The sequence below is a fragment of the Capricornis sumatraensis genome, chromosome 16, assembly GCF_032405125.1.
Source record: "Capricornis sumatraensis isolate serow.1 chromosome 16, serow.2, whole genome shotgun sequence".
Lineage (NCBI taxonomy): Eukaryota > Metazoa > Chordata > Mammalia > Artiodactyla > Bovidae > Capricornis > Capricornis sumatraensis.
The window spans coordinates 40,495,928-40,516,521 of NC_091084.1; the positions used below are offsets into that span (position 1 = coordinate 40,495,928).

At 42.3% G+C, this 20,594-nt stretch overlaps 1 protein-coding gene across 1 annotated transcript in view; it reads right to left on the minus strand.

Moving 5' to 3' along the window:
* Positions 1-20,594, minus strand: part of SPON1 (spondin 1) — a 310,921-nt gene that overhangs the window by 132,181 nt on the left and 158,146 nt on the right. The window lies entirely within an intron of this gene.

Sequence of the window (20,594 nt, forward strand, 5' to 3'; positions counted from 1 at the left end):
GTGAAGGATGCATCAGTGTGGGCAATATTGGAGTGTGGAGCTGGGGAGGTGGGCACTGAGCAAAAGGGAGTGAGTAGGAAATTAGGCTTAATCATTCCTGGGAATAAGCACTGCTGGTTTTTGCTGGCTTTTGTGTACCTTCCAAGGTGAAGGGCAGTCAGGCTAGCCATGTGAAAGGATGGGCGAGGTGGTTTGGATACAAGGACATGACTAGTCCATCATGGTTTGCTGAGGATCACCCAGGATAATGACTGCAGTCATTATCCTGCAGATTATGACACACAGAGAGAAGAGAATAATGTCTGGGCAGGACCAAGGCAGAATTTGGCCTAATGATTTTTCAAAGTCTCAAGGGGGAGGAAAGAGAGGAGAGAAAAGTCAACACCAACACCACGCCAGATTTGTTTTTGCACATGATGAATATAAATACATATATATTGATTACTGGGCTTCCCGGGTGGCACTAGTGGTAAAGAACCCGTCTGCCAATGCAGGAGACATCAGAGACCCAGGTGAAATCTGTGGGTCCGGAAGATCCCCTGGAGGATGAAATGGCAACCCGCTCCAGTGTTCTTCTTGCCTGGCAAATTCCATGGACAGAGGAGCCTGGCAGGCTACAGTCCATGGGGTCTCAAAGAGTCGGACATGACGGAAGTGACTTAGCATGCACACACTCATACTGATCACTGTTACATACAATTTGTTATAATGTGGACTCAGTTGTCTGCTGTTCTTTGGCTGGGTTTTTAAAATCTCCAGTTAAGGAATATTTTGGGGCACAGCAAAGAGGGAAACTTGAACTGGTTGGATCCAGCTGATGTTTGCCGCTTCCAATCCTCTGGCTCAGGGTGGGCAGACCTTTCCACTCTACCCCTCACTACTTAAGAAAGTGATTCTGAACAGGCCCAGATCTCATTCACATCTCCCACCTGCTACTCCAGGGCCCTCTGGTCCAGGGGCACATCAAGAGCGTGGGGCCAAAGCTACCTGCCTGGTCTGCTGAGAGATGACATGATCCAGGCAGGCAACATCACCATGGGGGTCTACCCAGCTGCTGGCTCATTGTTTCCCATACATTAGGGAAATGCAAACACTGAGTTTGTCCATCACATCCCTAGAGAAGACAGATGGAGGTGTTGCCAGCCATTTCTCTAATTTACTTCCTGATTGGGAAGCGTGCTCTGGTTATCATCTAGGCTAAGAGCATTGCTTGTGTAGGGGCAAGGGTTAGAATCAGTCATGATGTTTGGTTCATGGCATGAACACAGGGAGACCAGTTCCAGTATCTCTTCTGTTTCACCAAAATATCCCCTTGTTCCAGACCCATTCTACCTATAATTTCATACCTCAATGGCTTAGCACATGCTGTTCCCGCTGTGGTTTCCTCCCGTCTCGGCCACTCATTCCTCTTTCCTGATTTACCCAGAAGCCTCCCAAGACCTCCCTGCTGCTGCTGCTAAGTTGCTTCAGTCGTGTTCGACTCTATGCAACCCCAGAGATGGCAGCCCTCCAGGCTCCTCTGTCCCTGGGATTCTCCAGGCAAGAACACTGGAGTGGGTTGCCATTTCCTTCTCCAATGCATGAAAGTGGAAAGTGAAAGTGAAGTCTCGCGGTTGTGTCCGACTCTTAGTGACCCCATGGACTGCAGCCTACCAGGCTCCTCCGCCCATGGGATTTTCCAGGCAAGACCTCCCTAGAATGATTTAAACCTTTGTCTTCTGTCTCCCCTTAGCACAGATCACATTTTAAAAAATGGAAGTATAGTTGATACACAATGTTATATTAGCTTCAGGTATATAACACACTGATTCAATATTTTCATAGTTATTAAAAAATAATGGCTATATTTTTCTGTGCTGTACAATAGACACTTCTTGCTTACCTATTTTGTGTATCTTGATCCCTCTTACCCCTCCCCTTCCTCTTCCCCACTACCAGTTTGTTCTATCAGCACAGATCATATTTACGATCCCCACTTCATGTGTGTTTTCCCACTAGATTGTAGCCTCCCTGAGGAAGTCTGTCTTCAGCACTGTATGCCCAAGGGCCCAGCCCTGAGCCTGATGCACCGTGAATGCTTAGCACTTATTCCCTGAAGCATTTCATCCAAAAAATCAAATACAAAGATGGCAGTATATGTGCTGGAAGCATTGGGCAGCAGGCTTGCACAGATTTGATTCAATGTGATTAGATTCAAATCTCAGTTCAGCAGAGTTCCTAACTCCTACTGGGCTAAAGCGCTCAGCTATTCTGCGGGCTGTTAAAAAATAAACACCAAACAACAACAAAAAAGAAAGGCCTGGGTCTCAGAACCGGCAGACAGGGATTCAAATTCCGGCACTGACACTACCTGTGGAAACTTGGCCAAATTCCAGTTACTTTATTTCCTTGATTCGTAGCTCATTCTTTTGTAACTCAGGGATGATAAGGCCTACCTTATAGACCTGTTATAAGAATTAAATTCAATTTTTACCATAATGACATAATATATGTGCAATCACTGGCACACAATAGACTCTCAATAAAGATGGTTTCTTCCTTCCCTGGTTGTTTGGGAGGCTACAAAAATGAGTAAAATATGAACCTGCCTTTGATTCAATATAAGAGATAAACACATAATGCGAACTAAGGCAAGAGGATAGGAACAAGCACAATCACAGGGCAGGAGGGGGTGGACCAGATGGCTCTTTCTGATTTATTCATTGAACTTCCATTTACTATGTGCCAAGCACTGTGGCAGGCCCTGGGCACTGACAGGACTTGGATGTGGTGCTTGTCCTGGAGGGACTCACAGCCTGGGGGAGGGGAAATGGATGGATCAGCAGATGACCTATAATCAAGCATGGTTAGAGCTCTAGACACAAGAACATGGAATGCAGGAGATGGAGCAGCTAACTCCAAATTCAGGGATTCAAAGTCTAAGCGCACGTTTACAGAGAAACAAGTACCTCAAGAATGAGATGTCTTACTCGTGACTAAAATGTCAGGGTTATCAGTTCAGCCTTCTAGTCAACACAGTTGTTAGTTTTCTGAAATGCTCTTGCAACATACCACATTTATTCAAATTTTAGGACCTTGAATGACATTAACCACATAATAGATATTTTGCAAGGCACCAGGCTAGGGTAAGGGGGCAGACTATATCCTTCCTGGGGATACAAGGCAGGCACTCATGGGACAATTTGCACTGTTAGAAATAACAAGGAATTCAGGTGAGTGGCAGTCACATATGGACAGGATGGCTTGGGGGGAGGGCCACAGTGCAGAAGACCAAGGCTCCAGGCCTCCATTCGTGACCATGAATCAGTTATTCCATCTCTCAGAGACACAGTTCACCTTTAAAAAATAGAGATAATAATTACTAGACTGGATTGCTTCTCAGAGTTGTGCAAATTAATAGGGCTGGCCTGGGAGAGAACTATAAAAACTTTAAAGAAACTGTACTAAACAGAGTCTCTGTATTTGTATAGACAGAAAGCACAGGAGCATCCACAAGAAGGCAGAGGAGCAAGGACACTTCCCCCTTGGAAGGAGACTCCCGCGGGAAAACTGGCAGGACAGGAGGAGCAGGAATTCTATTAAAAATAGATCAGATCTATTTTTAGGGTTGGGAAGATCTCCTGGAGTAGGAAATGGCAACCCACTCCAGTATTCTTGCCTGGAGAATCCCATGAATAGAGGAGTCTGGCGGGCTATAGTCCATGGAATTGCAGAGTTGGACATGACTGAGTGACTAACACACAGGTGTTAGGCACACTGCTTTCCTAGGTGCAACCCTCATTACAACTTCATGGTCATCCTACAGATGAAGAGATGTTAAGGAACCTTCCTAAGCTCACAGAGGAGCTAGCAAGAGGGCCAAGTTGGGGTTCAAATCCAAGCTCACCAGCCCTAAAACACATCCTCTTTTCCTGAGAAGTCAGGAAATGGAGACCATTTAGTGGAATAGAGAGTTAGTTAGAAGACTAAGAGATAAGATGAAAAAGAAAGGCAGGGCCAGGTTGTGGAGAGTGATGCATGCCCATTGTGGTAACTGGCATCAGAAGAGAGAGAAATATAATGGAAATTTTCTTCTGGCAAGAATGACATAACAATAGTTTACACGTATGGAGTCATTACTACGTGACAGGAACTGTGCCAAGACTTGACCAATATTGTCACATGAAATACTCAAGAAAGAAAAGTATTTTTTTCAAACCTAATAGAATTGTTTAGTAGCTCAAATATATAATAGAGAGACATAATTGTGAGCTTGCTTTATAATCTGTTATAACATTATGTCAATGGGAAAAAATGCTTTCTGAGATTCAAACAATTAACTAAATTTAACAAAGAACTCCCTTCATGAAAATGAAAATGAAAAGTTGCTCAATCATGTCTGATTCTTTGCGACCCCATGGAATTCTCCAGGCCAGAATACTGGAGTTGGTAACATATCCCTTCTTCAGAGGATCCTCCCAACCCAGGGATTGGACCAAGGTCTCCCACATTGCCGGTGGATTCTTTACCAGCTGAGCCCAAGGGAAGCCCAAGAATACTGGAGTGGGTAGCCTATCCCTTCTGCAGCAGATCTTCCCAGCCCAAGAATCGAGCAGGGGTCTCCTGCATTGCAGGCGGATTCTTTACCAGCTGAACTACCAGGGAAAATTCAACTCCCTTCATAGCAAATATTTATTTAAAAGAACTTTTATGACATATTCAGACATTAGGAAATTCTTTTTTTAAAAAAAAATATTTATTTGACTGCGCTGGGTGTTAGTTGCAGCATGTGGAATCTAGCTTCCTGACCAGGGATTGAACCCAGGCCCCCTGCATTGGGAGCTCAGAGTCTTAGCCACTGGACCACCAGGGAAGTCCTAGGAAATTCTTATATGTAGCATATGCTTTTAAATTAATCAAAAAAAAAAGTTCTTTCTCTCTCTCTCTTTTTTTTTTTTTTTTTTGATACAAGTGCTATCTCAATTTCCACTTTTCACATGAGGAAACTTAAAGAGGTGAAATGAATTAACCCCAGATCACCAGAGCAGATATTGAAGATGCCGGGATTCAAAGTTGAGTCTATCTAGTGCCAGACCCCACCTCTCCCCCACCCACTACATCTCATCTTTGGAAGGACGTGCCAGCCATAGGGAGGAGAGAGGGCCCCAAGTGTGAAGAGACCAAACAGGAGATCCATCACCATCCCTGGCTGAGTTGTGTATGGCCTGGTTTAGGAGAGGAAATGGGAACATGGGACCAGATGTGTGAGCCAGTAAAATCAGGGAGGGCTAGACAGTCTACAGGAGTCAGTTTGGTGAAGAAAAAAGCTCCAGTTTTTGGATCAAACATGTGTGTATTCCAGTCTCCAATCTGAAAATTTCTAGACTGAATAAGTTAGTCAGTCACTCTCAACGCAAGTCTCCTCATCTGTAAAGTAGGGATATTGACATGACCAGCCTCCTAGTGCCTTTCTGAGGCTGATGTCCATGAATTAAAGACAGTTAACACATGAAATGGGCTCCAAAGATACCAGCTAGTCAAATTAAATCTGAATGTGGTGGGGCAAAGCCAGAAAAGCTTCTGGAAGCCATGGGACCAAAGGGAATCGGATTTGGAGACTGGTTAGCAGTTTGAACTAGAACTGGTGGGAAGAGATGACAGGAATGTTAGATGCAGGAAACTGAATCTGAAGAAAATGGTAGGGAGTCATCTAAATGGGACACAGTTGTCTAGGGCTGGAAGAATGAGGTGCTAAGCAGACCCCAGTTAGTTGGGACACAGACAAGTTTAGCCCCCATTCTCCAGGAAATAAGGGATGAGAAGGAGAGAGGCTGCAGGTATCAGGAAGCCTGGGGAGAAGGGGATAAAGTAAATGCTCATGACTTTCTTACAGGAACACTCAGTGGGACCACCCCTGGGGTTCCTAGTTAACACTTGGGCTTCAGCCTCAGGGTAAAGGCAGAAAAACAGACACTATCAGCAACTCTTTGACTCTCAAGTAAGGCCACAGCTCCTTGGTTTAGCCAGCCTCTCTCTGGCTCCAGCAGCTGGGTCTAGATGGTTACTCCCAGTAGCTTGGATGGGGCATAGGTGTGACAGAGGCAGGTGGAAAGCTGGGAGGAAATGATTAGACATTTGAGTCTGAGATATTGCTAGCTAGCCAGGTGCATGCATCGGTCTGAAAAGCCACTCCAGGGAGACACAGGTGCACTCATCTCACTTCTGACATCTTTTCTGCTGTCAGCACTAGATGGTAAATTACGGGATTCACAATGATGCCTAGAAGCCTAGTGCTGATGAAAGAAGAACCATGTCTGGCCTTTTGTCTGGTGTAGGAGGAGGCATGTTGCACAGTAGATGGAGTCTTCGAGATGTTCTGCATATGGTAGCTATTCAGTGACAGCCCAGATTTCCTAGACTGCTTTGCCAGTGGCTGCATTTCCTTGCCAGTCTCAATCCTGCAGAAGCCAACCATTCATTTTCTTGACACTCATTCAGAGCTTCACTGGAGAATGTTTTGCAACCTTAAGGACTAGTTTGCTACAATCTCCTGTTATCCACTCTCAGTCTCACCCATCATATCTTAGCAAATCTTTGGGAACTGGTTGGACTCATACAGAATTTGTTATTGTAGCTACAGCACAGTTCCTCCACTTTCTAAGTCCTAGCCTCCTCTCCCCATCTACTCTTAATAGAAGACTCTGTCACTTAACTTTCCTGAGAAGACCAACATCAACACACCCAGACTTACCCAGGTACCACCTGGCCAGTGATCAATAGGAAAACACTGTGGCCCTGCCAACCTTGCTCATAAACCTTGTCTTGGCTCTCACTTCCCTCTTGGCCTGGCTCTTTTCACCCTGAGCTCAGTTCCAGAATCTGCCTGGTTTCTGACCCTTTGGATTTGGCCATAGAATGTGGCTCCTCCAGATTTGCTGCTGGGTGCTGCCTAGGACATAGCCTGTACTTGCCCTCTGGCTCTTCTTGCTCTTGGGTGCTTCATGAACTCACTCTGATCAAGCTGTTCTGGCTTTTATGATTCCATATCAGTAGAGTCTCCTGGAAAAAACCCTGCATGGGGAGATCTGTCACTAAGGACAGAAATTCATCAACTTTCTTTCATTCTGCCTTCTTTACTTAGCTAGTATTTTTTCCTTCCTTAAGCTCTTAAGATAGTGTCATTTTTCTGTTCCAGGAAAACATGTAGGCGATTGATTACATTCTTTTGTATTTCCCCTAAGACCTCCAATGATAATATTCTATTCTATTAACTAATCAAATGAACATTTACTAGGCAAATACTATGTACTAAGTCAGCAATCAGTAAGCTGAAGCTCACTGCCTATTTTTGTCCTGATAAAGTTTTATATTTCATGTATTATTTATGTATTGTTTATGGCTGCTTTCATGATACAACAGTTTAGCCAAGAGGTTACAACAGAGACCATCTGGCCTGCAAACCCTAAAACAGTTTTTATCTGGTCCTTTATTGGGCATCCCTGGTGACTCAGGTGGTAGAGAATCTGCCGGCAATGTGGGAGATCTGGGTTCCATTCCTGGGTCAGGAAGATCCCCTGGAGAAGGGAAAGGCTATGCACCCCCAGTATTCTTGCCTGGAGAATTCCATGGACAGTGGAGCTTGGCAAGCTACAGTCCAAAAGTTTCCTAAAATGTGTGCTAGGCCATGGTGACTCTGAAAAGAATCAGATTTGATCCCATCTTTGAAATGTTCAGTGTGGAGGGTAAGGTTGAGGGCACAAAGGACAGGTCATAATAGGCAATTACAATAAAATGTGGGCAATATAGCTTTGATAAAGGCAAAATCAGAGTGCTATGAAAGCACAAATAAAGGGACATTAAACCCAGACTGTACCAGAGAAGGCTTCCTGGAGGAGATGGCAATTGAGCTCCATTCTGAAGGATAAGTAGGAGTTAAGAAAGGCAATTAGTGGGTAAAAGGGAGGGTATTTTTTGCAGAGGGATCAGTATGTTCCAAAGCGAAGCCAGAGACACAAGAAAAATCAAAAGTCAGTCAAGGCATTCTGTCTGTGTGTCTCTGTGAGTATTTGTAAGAAGGGGCTTATCAGTAATGAAGCCCATCAGCTAGGCAGACCTTGAAGAGATATGAATGTCTTCATAGTAAGTTTTTAATTTTATCCTGAAAGTGGTGTGAAGAAGAGAATAAGATATTCCTGTCTATAGATAACTCCCAAATTTATATATGCTCATGCAACTTATGCTTCTGACTCGGATGTAGTAAATGCCACTGGACTAGTCCTCTGGACATAAGTAACTATAAAACTGGACAAAATATGGGCTTTCCTGACAGCTCAGATGGTAAAGAATCTGCCTGCAATAAAGAGGACCCTGGTTCAATTCCTGGGTCAGGAAGACCTCCTGGAGAAAGGCTAGGCTACCCAATCCAGTATTCTTGGGCTTCCCTGGTGGCTCAGATGGTAAAGAATCCACCTGCAATGCTGGAGACCTTAGTTTGATCCCTGGTTTGGGAAGATGATCCTCTGGAGGAGGGCATGGCAACCCACTCCAGTATTCTTGCCTGGAGAATTCCCAAGGACAGAGGAACCTGATGGGCAAAATATATGAAGCACCAGTTTTCAGAAAAGGACTCTGATCCCTGAGAAAAGTGAAACACAAGAGATGAGCCTCAGGTGTGACCTAGACATTTTCTAGTTTGCGATGCAGGAAAGTAGAGCACAACGAAGAATGGCAATCTGGCTAAATTGACGGGAATCTGAGGCTGCTGAGATAGACAGGATTTACTGGTAAAAATACCAGTAAGGGAGGGAGCTGCACAGAGAAGTTCAGAAATATGCATAAAAGTCCACTGAAATCTGTCACCAAACACTGAGCTGCACATGTGCAGGGTGGGACTCTAAAGGCCTAGGAGAGAACAGTTACTGACCAGCTAAGAGCTGAATGGAAATTCCAGAGATCACACAATGCTAGAGATGTAGGAATTCCCATCATCCATATTAAAGAGACTTTGCTAACCATTCAGGATGTTCAAGTGAGACTCTAGAAAAGCCACATATTAGGAGTAAAATGACATTATACCCAGAGCAAGGACTACTCTAGACTAACCCTAACAAAGCTTAGAAAACAAGCCTTGAAAGAGAATTAAGCAGGTCTACCACTAAAACCGTCAAATCAAAACTCCATCTCTCTAAAGAAAGACAGCAAATCCAGACACTCAACAACATAGCACCTACAATGTCTATCATACAATCAAAATTTGTTCAGGAGCAGGAAAATATGATTATAACCATGAAAAAAAAATAGAAAAAAAAAGGTCCTGAGATGACAGATACATTGAGATTATCATATGAGGACTTTAAAACATCTATTATCAATACGTTCAAGAATTTTAAGAAAAGATAGACTTAATAAGTAGACAAATGGAGACCCTCAGCAGAGAAAGAGAAGCTATTTTTAAAAACCCAATGGAAATTCTAGAACTGAAAAATACACCTGTATATATGACATGGCAAAGGAAAGGATATGTAGACTAAAAAATAGGGTAATAGAAACAATTCAAAACGAAGCAGAGAAAAAAAGTTTGAAAAAAATAAACTGGAGTCTCAGTGATCTTTAGAACAACAACTAGTTTAACATAAAGGTATCTGGAGTCTCAGAAGGAGATGATAGAGAAATTGAGTTATAAAATATTTTTTTTAATGCCTGAAAATTTCACAAATTTGATGAAAAATATCAACCTACAGATCCAAGAAGCTCAATAAACTCAAAACACAATTGAAGCAAGAAAATTCCACCTAGGTACATCACAATCAGTTGATGATACCTAGAGATCATCACGGAGGAGGCAATGGCAACCCACTCCAGTACTCTTGCCTGGAAAATCCCATGGATGGAGGAGCCTGGTGGGCGGCAGCCCATGGGGTCGCTAAGAGTCAGACACGACTGAGCGACTTCACTTTCACTTTTCACTTTCATGCATTGGAGAAGGAAATGGCAACCCACTCCAGTGTTCTTGCCTGGAGAATCCCAGGGACGGGGGAGCCTAGTGAGCTGCTGTCTATGGGGTCGCACAGAGTCGGACATGACTGAAGCGACTTAGCAGAAGCAGCAGAAGTCATCAAGGTCCTGGAAGATAGCTGGATTTTCTAACTGGCTGTGGGCAGCTTAGTTGTTGTTCAAGTGGCAGTCAGCACTGGCAGGGTATAGAAGCTCACCAGGCGGGTGGAGCAAATGGTGGGACAATGACAACAAAATGAGTCAGATATACAGACAGAAGTTCTCAGGAGCAGCCAGTAAAGTCCCTGACATTAGTTTGCAGTCAGGATTCAGGTTCCGCCTTTTGCAGTCAGAATGGGAGACTTGCTCAGAGTTATCCAGCTGGTTAAGTGGTAGAACCAGGATTTGGACCCAGGCAGGCTCACTCTACAGATGCTCTAAGTGAATTTTTCTGTGAAGATGGAATTGTTCCATAGTCTGCTGTCCAACATGGTAGCCCCTTGCCAGAGTGCATATTGAATGCTTGAAATGTTATATAATTTTAATCCATTAAAATAGCTACATGTATCTAGTGGCTATCACATTAGACAGTACAGCTAGAGAATCTTGGATAGGTCTGAGGGTCTTGGATAGGTCTGCTAAGTATAAGGACCAACTGTGCAAATAGCCGCTCTCAGAAGTGGAGATGAGAGGACAGGCCTTCCTGGCAGCTGTCACAGCTGTGGATCACATGTGGCAGGCAGAACCTGTCCTTGAACTAAGATTTGGCCTGCAGCAGTCACATTTGAGGCTCCGTATCACATACTCTCCATCTACCTCTGACTTCAGCCACAGTGGTAGGCAGATGTGAGTACCCACTCATGCTTTCAGTGAATGTCCACCTCAAGTGTACTGTGCCTCTTTCCATTTACTGCCTTATACCTTCAGTCCATCCTAAAGGAGATCAGTCCTGGGTGTTCATTGGAAGGGCTGATGCTGAAGCTGAAACTCCAATACTTTGGCCACCTCATGTGAAGAGCTGACTCATTGGGAAAGACCCTGATGCTAGGAGGGATTGGGGCAGGAGGAGAAGGGGATGACAGAGGATGAGATGGCTGGATGGCATCACCAACTCAATGGACATGAGTCTGAGTGAACTCTGGGAGTGGGTGATGGACAGGGAGGCCTGGCGTGCTGTGATTGATGGGGTCGCAAAGAGTCGGACACAACTGAGTGACTGAACTGACTGACCTTCTCTGAAGCACTGAGTGCCTGCTTGGGCAGCAATCAAGTGTCTGGAAGACCAGGGAAGTTATTGCTCCTAGAGACAATACTCAGCCTACAGAGTCATGGGAGCTTGTGGACAATTCTGGAAAGTGGATAATTCTGGAAGGCATTCTGTATACTTTTCAGAGGTACACTGATGCCAGTGACCTCAAAGTGCACTGATGCCAGTGACCTCAAAATGCACTCCTCAAAATTTAGATTTTCTTCTCCTGCCCTATCATTATCCCTCAACTCCTTCACTCTTGCTTTCAGCATCATCATTTTTGTAAACCAGCTGCACCAAAGTCCTTGCCTCAGGCTCTACTTTGGGGGAAGTTGATACAGGGCTCTCTCAACTAAGATTGTGTGTCTGGGCCTGGAGATTCATTCAAGTCTGGGGATTAGACAAGAGCTAGCTAGGGCTGCTCCTCTTATTTCTGTAAGCAGAGTAGTTTTATAGATGATCTTTCAGCACCCCTCCACCCAAACTACAGATGTTGTTTCCATTGTCATCACCATTGTTCCCATTGTTACCATTATCGTTACCATTAAAACCTTTACTATTTATTGAGCACATTCCCTGCCTTATATACTTCATAGGCATTAGCTAACATCCTTCTGTTCTCACAGTGCTCATACTAGGGAGGTCCATTACTACCTCCATGTTGTGGATGAGGGAACTGAGCTGCTGGTAAGCAGCAGAGCTAAGCCTATCACCTGTTCTACCAAGGCTATGCTCTTTCTACTCCACTGGGCATCCAAAGCCCAAGCCAAGTCCAGAGTTATTTAAGAGGTCACTCTAGTGTCACCCATGCCTGTCACCATGGGAACAAATAAGGTGGTGCCTATCCAGAGCCTCTGACAACACTGGGGTTTATTGGCTAAACCTGTCCTTCACTATACTATGCTCAAATTATGTCCACTGAGTCAGTGACGTTATCTAACCATCTCATCCTCTGCCACCCTCTTCTCCTTTTGCTTTCAGTCTTTCCCAGCATCAGGGTCTTTTCCAATAAATCGGCTCTTCACATCAGGTGGCCAAAATATTGGAGCATCAGTTTCAGCCTTTGCCACCCATTTTTCTGAACTTCTGATTCTTGATTTATTTAGTGACAGATTTTATTTTCTTGGGCTCCACAGTCACTGAGAATAGTGACTGGACCCACAAAATTAAAAGATGCTTGCTTCTTGGAAGAAAAGCTATGACCAACCTAGGCAGTGTATTAAAAAACAGAGTCATCACTTTGCCAACAAAGGTCCATACAGTCAATGCTATGGTTTTTTCAGTAGTCATGTATGGATGTGAGAGGTGGATCATAAAGACCTGAGTGCCAAAGAAGTGATACTTTCAAACTGTGGTGTTGGACAAGACTCTTGAGAGTCCCTTGGACTGCAAGGAGATCAAACCATCAATTGTAAAGTAAATCAACCCTGAATATCCATTGGAAGGACTGATGTCCTTCTAATACTTTGGCCACCTGATGTGAAGAGTCAATTCATTGGAAAAGACCCTGAAGCTGAGAAAGATTGAGGGCAAAAAGAGAAGGGGCTGACAGAAGATGAAATTATTGGATAGCATCACCGACTTGATGAACATGAGTTTGAGCAAACTTTGGGAGTTAGTGAAGGATAAGAAAGTCTGGTGTACTGTGGTTCATGAAGTCATGAAGAGTCAGACATGACTTAGCGACTGAACAACAACAAAGCCTAAAAGATGCTTACTCCTTGGAACAAAAGTTATGACCAACCTAGATAGCATATTCAAAAGCAGAGATGTTACTTTGCTGACTAAGGTCCGTCTAGTCAAGGCTATGGTTTTCCCAGTGGTCATGTATGGATGTGAGGCTTGGACTGTGAAGAAGGCTGAGTGCCGAAGAATTGATACTTTGGAACTGTGGTGTTGGAGAAGACCCTTGAGAGTCCCTTGGACTGCAAGGAGATCCAACCAGTCCATTCTGAAGGAGATCAGCCCTGGGATTTCTTTGGAAGGACTGATGCTAAAGCTGAAACTCCAGTACTGTGGCCACCTCATGCGAAGAGTTGACTCATTGGAAAAGACTCTGATGCTGGGAGGGATTGGGGGCAGGAGGAGAAGGGAACGACAGAAAATGAGATGGCTGGATGGCATCACTGACTCAATGGACATGAGTCTGGGTGAACTCTGGGAGTTGGTGATGGACAGGGAGGCCTGACATGCTGTGATTCATGGGGTTGCAAAGATTCGGACACAACTGAGTGACTGAACTGAACTGAACTGAATCACCTGATTTTTCATCTCAGAGGTAAATAACATAACCTCAGGGCACCCCCAAACTCCCATCCCCTTTGCTATTCTAAAGGCTAGTTAAAGGTTTATTGTGCATTGACAAATAGCACTGGGGTTAAATTCCTAGAAAGAAGAAGTTTATTTAAAAGTGGCCTTCCAAGCTGACTATTTTACATAAACATTGTTATATATGGGAGAGAGGCTGTATTCCTGGACAACTTCCAAAGGTTTAATACACCATTTACACCTGAGTTTGAAGCCCTGCAGAAGGAATTATAGCACTTTGGATGATAAATTCTAGTCATGTTTACCTAATTTTAAAAATCTAGGAGCTTGTATCAGAGAAGGCAATGGCAACCCACTCCAGTACTCTTGCCTGGAAAACCCCATGGAAAGAGGAGCCTGGTAGGGTGCAGTCCATGGGGTCACTAAGAGTTGGACACGACTGAGCGACTTCACTTTTCCTTTTCACTTTCATGCATTGGAGAAGGAAATGGCAACCCACTCCAGCGTTCTTGCCTGGAGAATCCCAGGGACGGGGGAGCCTGGTGAGCTGCCGTCTATGAGGTTGCACAGAGTCGGACACAACTGAAGTGACTTAGCAGCAGCAGCGGCAGCAGGAGCTTGTATGTGAAAGCTCAGCTGGAGGAGTAAATAACTCTGCTTTGTTTTTTAGAGTATAACCAAAAAAATGGAGTTCTTCTATATCCATTAGCTCATCTTTCAGATTTAAGTCTCAACTGTCAGATAAACCCTGTAAGCAAGTAACCCAAAGTTCTTTTGGGTTTGAAAAGTTTTTAGGCAGCAGAGAGAAGAGGTAGTGAGAAATAGGAATTACTGAGCATACACATGTACCAGGTACTTTCACATGTATCATCTAATTTGCTTTTCAGTTCCATTTCATTGATGAGCAAACAGGTTTGGTGAGGATCTTTAACTTGTCAGTGGACACATTACCTATGAGTGGTTAAGCAGGATTTGGGTTGTATTGCTTTGTCTTTGGGAAGAGTTTTTCTTCTGACAATGACAGAGAGCTTGGAAGCTCTTGGGAATGTTTAAGTTAATAATAGAAGCAAAATCTATTGACCCAGTTTATATATAGGAAGATAGAGGAGTCAGGATGGGTAAAAAAAAAAAATTCTACCTCAAAACTGAAGGTAAAAGTGAAGATAAGAGTCCAGTTCTTTCAAGACCGTAGATGCAATACCTCAAACAAAAATATTAGCAAACTCTATATCCAAGTATTTAGAAAAAGGATACCATATCACAGTGCAGGGTTTATTCCATGAATGCCAGTATAGTTTAACATTCAATAATTCACCACATTAACAGAAAAAATTTATGAATATTTACATAGATATAGAAATATTTTATGCAGAGTAAAATGGCTGTCTGAGGAGGCCTTACAAATATCTGTGAGAAGAAGAGAAGCGGAAAGCAAAGGAGAAAAGGAAAGATATACCCATTTGAATGCAGAGTTCCAAAAAATAGCAAGGAGAGATAAGAAAGCCTTTCTCAGCGATCAATGCAAAGAAATAGAGGAAAACAATAGAATGGGAAAGACTAGAGATCTCTTCAAGAAAATTAGAGATACTAAGGGAATATTTCATGCAAAGATGGGCTCAATAAAGGACAGAAATGGTATGGACCTGACAAAACCAGAAAATATTAAGAAGAGGTGGCAAGAATACAGAGAAGAACTGTACAAAAAAGTTCTTCATGACCCAGTTAATGATGATGGTGTGATCACTCACCTAGAGCCTGACATCTTGGGATGTGAAGTCAAGTGGGCCTTAGGAAGGAGGTGATGAATTCCAGTTGAGCTATTTCAAATCCTAAAAGATGATGCTGTGAAAATGCTGCACTCAATATGCTAGCAAATTTGGAAAACTCAGCAGTGGCCACAGGACTGGAAAAGGTCAGTTTTCATTCCAGTCCCAAAAAAAGGCAATGCCAAAGAGTGCTCAAACTACCACATGATTGCACTCATCTCACACACTAGTAAAGTAATTCTCAAAATTCTCCAAGCCAGGCTTCAGCAATATGTGAACCATGAACTTCCAGATGTTCAAGCTGGTTTTAGAAAAGGCAGAGGAACCAGAGATCAAATTGCCAACATCTGCTGGATCATTGAAAAAGCAAGAGAGTTCCAGAAAGACATCTATTTCTGCTTTATTGACTATGCCAAAGCCTTTGACTATGTGGATCACAATCAACTGTGGAAAATTCTGAGAGAGATGGGAATACCAGACCACCTGACCTGCCTCTTGAGAAACTTGTATGCAGGTCAGGAAGCAACAGTTAGAACTGGACATGGAACAACAGACTGGTTCCAAATAGGAAAAGGAGTACGTCAAGGCTGTATATTGTCACCCTGCTTATTCAACTTATATGCAGAGTACATAATGAGAAATGCTGGGCTGGAGGAAGCACAAGCTGGAATCAAGATTGCCGGGAGAAATATCAATAACCTTATACATGCAGATGACACCACCCTTATGGGAGAAAGTGAAGAAGAACTAAAGAGCCTCTTGATGAAAGTAAAAGAGGAGAGTGAAAAAGTTGGCTTAAAGCTCAACATTCAGAAAACTAAGATCATGGCATCTGGTCCCATCACTTCATGAGAAATAGATGGGGAAACAGTGGCTGACTTTATTTTTGGAGGCTCCAAAATGACTGCAGATGGTGATTGCAGCCATGAAATTAAAAGACGCTTACTCCTTGGAAGAAAAGTTATGACCAACCTAGACAGCATATTCAAAAGCAGAAACATTACTTTGCCAACAAAGGTCCATCTAATCAAGGCTATGGTTTTTCCAGTAGTCATGTATGGATGAGAGTGTTGGACTATAAAGAAAGCTGAGCGCCAAAGAGTTGATGGTTTTGAATTGTGGTGTTGGAGAAGACTCTTGAGAGTCCCTTGGACTGCAAGAAGATCCAACCAGTCCATCCTAAAGGAGACCAGTCCTGGGTGTTCATTGGAAGGTCTGATGTTGAAGCTGAAACTCCAATACTTTGGCCACCTGTTGTGAAGAGCTGACTCATTTGAAAAGATCCTGTTGTTGAGAATGTTGAGGGCAGGAAGAGAAGGGGACAACAGAGGATGAGATGGCTGGATGGCATCACCAACTCAATGGACATGAGTTTGGGTAGGCCCCGGGTATTGGTGTTGGACAGGGAGGCCTGACGTGCTGTGGTTCATGGGGTCGCAAAGAGTCAGACAAGACTGAGCGACTGAACTGAACTGATAGAAATATCTGATTATATTCAATAGCATTCATGATAAATAAAAATCTCAAGGAACTTAGAAGGGAACTGTCTTTACCTAATAAAAAATAAACAACAGCAAAAAAAAAGATATGACAAAATAATATTTAATAATGATATAGTAGAAGTTTTTTCTATAAGACTGGGAACAAAACAAGAATGCCCACTCTCACCATTTCTACCCAACATTGTACTGGAGGTTCTAGCGAGTACAACAAGGCAAGAAAGGCAAAAAGAAAGCATAAGAATTGGAAAGGAATTGTTGGTAGAAGATACAATTGTGTATATAAAAATTTCACAATAACCTATCTATAAACAAATAGAAATAATAGGTACATTTAGCAAGGTCTCCAGCTACTAACTCAATACATAGAATTGACTTAATGTCTATATACCAGTGACAAATATAAAATAAAAGTTTTAAAACCTATTATTTATAATAAAATCTAAAATATAGTGAGAAGTAAGTAAGATCTCTTTTTTATAGGGAGGTATAAAACACTATTGAGTATACTTAGAGTAAAGCTAAATAGAGTACTTTAACATATTTGGTGATTAGAAGAGTCAACACAGCAAAGCTGTCATATCTCCCTTAATTTGCCCATTCATTCAATATGAATGCAATAAAAATACTAGCAGGTTTTTACAAAATGAAAATTGAGGTCATTTATGATTCTAAAATTTAGCAAAAGACCAAAAACAGCCAAAATAATCTTGGAGAAGAACACAGCTGGAGAAAGAACACTTCCAGATCTGAAAGATAGATGAGCATATCAATGACTAGAGTTCAAAAACAGACTCACAGATACACAGTCCCTTAATGTACGACAAGGTGACACTAATGCAGTAAGGGAAGGATGGGCATTCTAGTAAATGACTTTGGGAGAAAAAAGAAAAGAATCTTGACCCCCACCTTATACCATACACAAATTCAATTACAGATCAATTCAACATCTAGACATGAAAAGTAAAAACAATAAAGCTTTTAGAAGAGAACATGAACAAAGTCTTCATGAATTTGAAGCAGGCAAAGATTTCTTAAATGAGACACAAAAATTGTTAACCATGAAGAAAAAAAGATCAGTTTGATTACATTAAAATTAAAACCTCTGTTGATCAAAAGATTAGCAAAGTAAGAAAGCAAGCCACATAATGTATTACATGTACAAGGACTCATATCTATTATATATATATACATACATATATGTGTGTATGTACGTGTGTGTGTATATGTATGTGTGTGTGTATATATGTATATGTGTGTGTGTATATATATATATATAAGCCTTACATAGCAATAAGAAAAAGGCAGACAACTCAATAGAAAAAAAAATGGTCAAAAGGCCTGAATAGGCTCTTCAGATTATCCAAATGACCAATAATAACATAGGAATCAAAATCAAAGAATTCAAATTAACATTGCAAAGTGATAACAACACATACACTAGATAGCTAAAATGAAAAAAAGGCCAAGGGAGAGGGAGAGGGTGGGATGATTTGGGAGAATGGCATTGAAACATGTATACTATCATGTAAGAATCGAATCGTCAGTCTATGTCCAATGCAGGATACAGCATGCTTGGGGCTGGTGCACGGGGATGACCCAGAGGGATGTTGTGGGGAGGGAGGTGGGAGGGGGGTTCATGTTTGGGATCGCATGTACACCCATGGTGGATTCATGTCAATGTATGGCAAAACCAATACAGTATCGTAAAGTAAAATAAAGTAAAAATAAAAATTAAAAAAAAAAAGAAAAAAAGGCCAACAATATTGGATGTTGGCAAAGATATAGGTTCATCAGACACCTCTCGTTGTGAAAAATTACTTAACAATATCTGCTAAAGCTAGGCTATACATCTTATGACCCAATAATTCCACTCCTAGAATATAACCAACAGAAATACATATATTTACTAGAAGACATGCACTAGACTGCATATATAGCACTATTCATAATAGCCCCAAACTTGAAACTATCCAAATGCTCATCCATAACAGAATGGAGAAGTAAAATGTGGTATACTCATACAGTGGAATATTATACAGCTGCAAAAAAGAACAAACTGAAATTATATACCACCATGTGGATGAATCTGACAACTATTAACATAAAGCTGAACAAAAGAAGCCAGACACAAAAGATTACACACTGCAAAATTCTAATTATAAAAAGTTTAAAAACAGGAAATATTAATCTATAAGTCAAGATGGTGGTTGCCCTTGCTTGATGGAGTAGTGACTGGAAGGGGACAAAACAGATGCTTCAGGAATTCTAATTTTCTGGTTTTTTGTGCTGTTAATGTAAATGTGTTCAAATAAATGGGAACCTGGGACCTATACACTTTAGATTTACCCACTTTTTTGTATGTATGTTTTGATTAAAAGTTTACTTTTCAAAAAGAAAATGTGAAGATAGAAGCTGTGTTAACCTTTCCATTCTTGTCTCTCAAGGCTCATTGTGGACTACCCGGGGCTTGAGTTGCATTGTATAGAAATCAAAAGTTTAATGCTTATGTAACAGAGATGGTGAAAGGGAAATTACAAAGATGAGCTGAGTTTGTTAGAGGTGTGGGTGTGACCCCGCACATTTTAAAGGTCAGAGGTCATGTGCTCTGGACCAGGAGCTCAGCCTGCATGGATCCATTAGCTCATACCTATACAAAGTTCATATCTTGATTTTAGGATTTGACCTATCAGGGAGGAAGCTTGATAGACAGTTTGGTTCATCTTAATTAAACAAATACTCACTGGTTTGTGTTATGCTCTAAACCCTATGCAAGGTCCTGGTGATTCTGAGCCAAACCAGACAAGGACTCTGCCCTGTCTCAGCTATTAGGGGGATGGAACATGTAAACAGGCAGTTAGAGGGCAGCACGGGAGTATCATGTCGGGATAACTGAAGGTGGGAGCAGAAAGGAGGAGAGCTGCTAATCTAGTTTGGGGAATTGAAGAAGGCTTTTTGAGGCAATGAAGGTTTATGCTGAGAACAAAAGGGGGGCCAATATTCAGCCAGGTGAATGGGGTGTAGGCAAACAGAGTGCTGCAAGCCCCCCCCAAAAACAGCCTGCGCAAAGAAGGTACGGAGATCACATTGAGCAGGGTGCTATCTGGAAACATAAGATGGACGCGGAGCCAAGAAAAAATTTCAGAGGGGCAGGAGATGAGATTGGTGTGGTCCCAGTGAATGGAGTCCTGTTGAAGAATCTGTATTTTAGCCCAGTGTGATGTAATTAAATCCTGGCTTTAGCCTAGCTGGGACCTGTGACCCTGGGCAAGTCTCTTCTGTTTCGCCAGTATAAGACTTGTTAGCTCTGTCTTGAGTGCTAGCTTTCCCACCAATGCTTTTTAAAAATACATAAAGAAGTGACTTTGTTTTCAATTTTAAAGGCCTGCACATAGTAGGTATGTGCAGGAAAGTTGGTTGACTGACAAGTATCCAGGGCCCTGTAGTGAAGGAGGATAGCATCTTAAGATTTATTATTTAGAAACACAAAAGCTGGCTCAGACCCATGCCCACCACGATGTCTTGGCAGCTGAGGACACTGCAAAGACAACAATCAGGATGGAAAATTCCCCTTTCCAAGTTCCTGAAACCTGCAGCCCAAGGTGGCATCTGGGGGACTGTTATTCCCTGGCGCTCTGGTGAAATGGAAGAATTCTGTTTGTGCAATTCTAAACAGGAGAAGTCTGTTTTCTCTTGATGAAGAGGGATAGTTTATGATTAGAGGGATATTTCCTTAGTGGTGGTGGTGCTTTTTTCTTTTTTAAAACTTATTAAAGATTAAATTATTACAGTAAGAGGTAGCAGGAATTCTTTGACTTGATAAGGTCTGGCTTACTAATT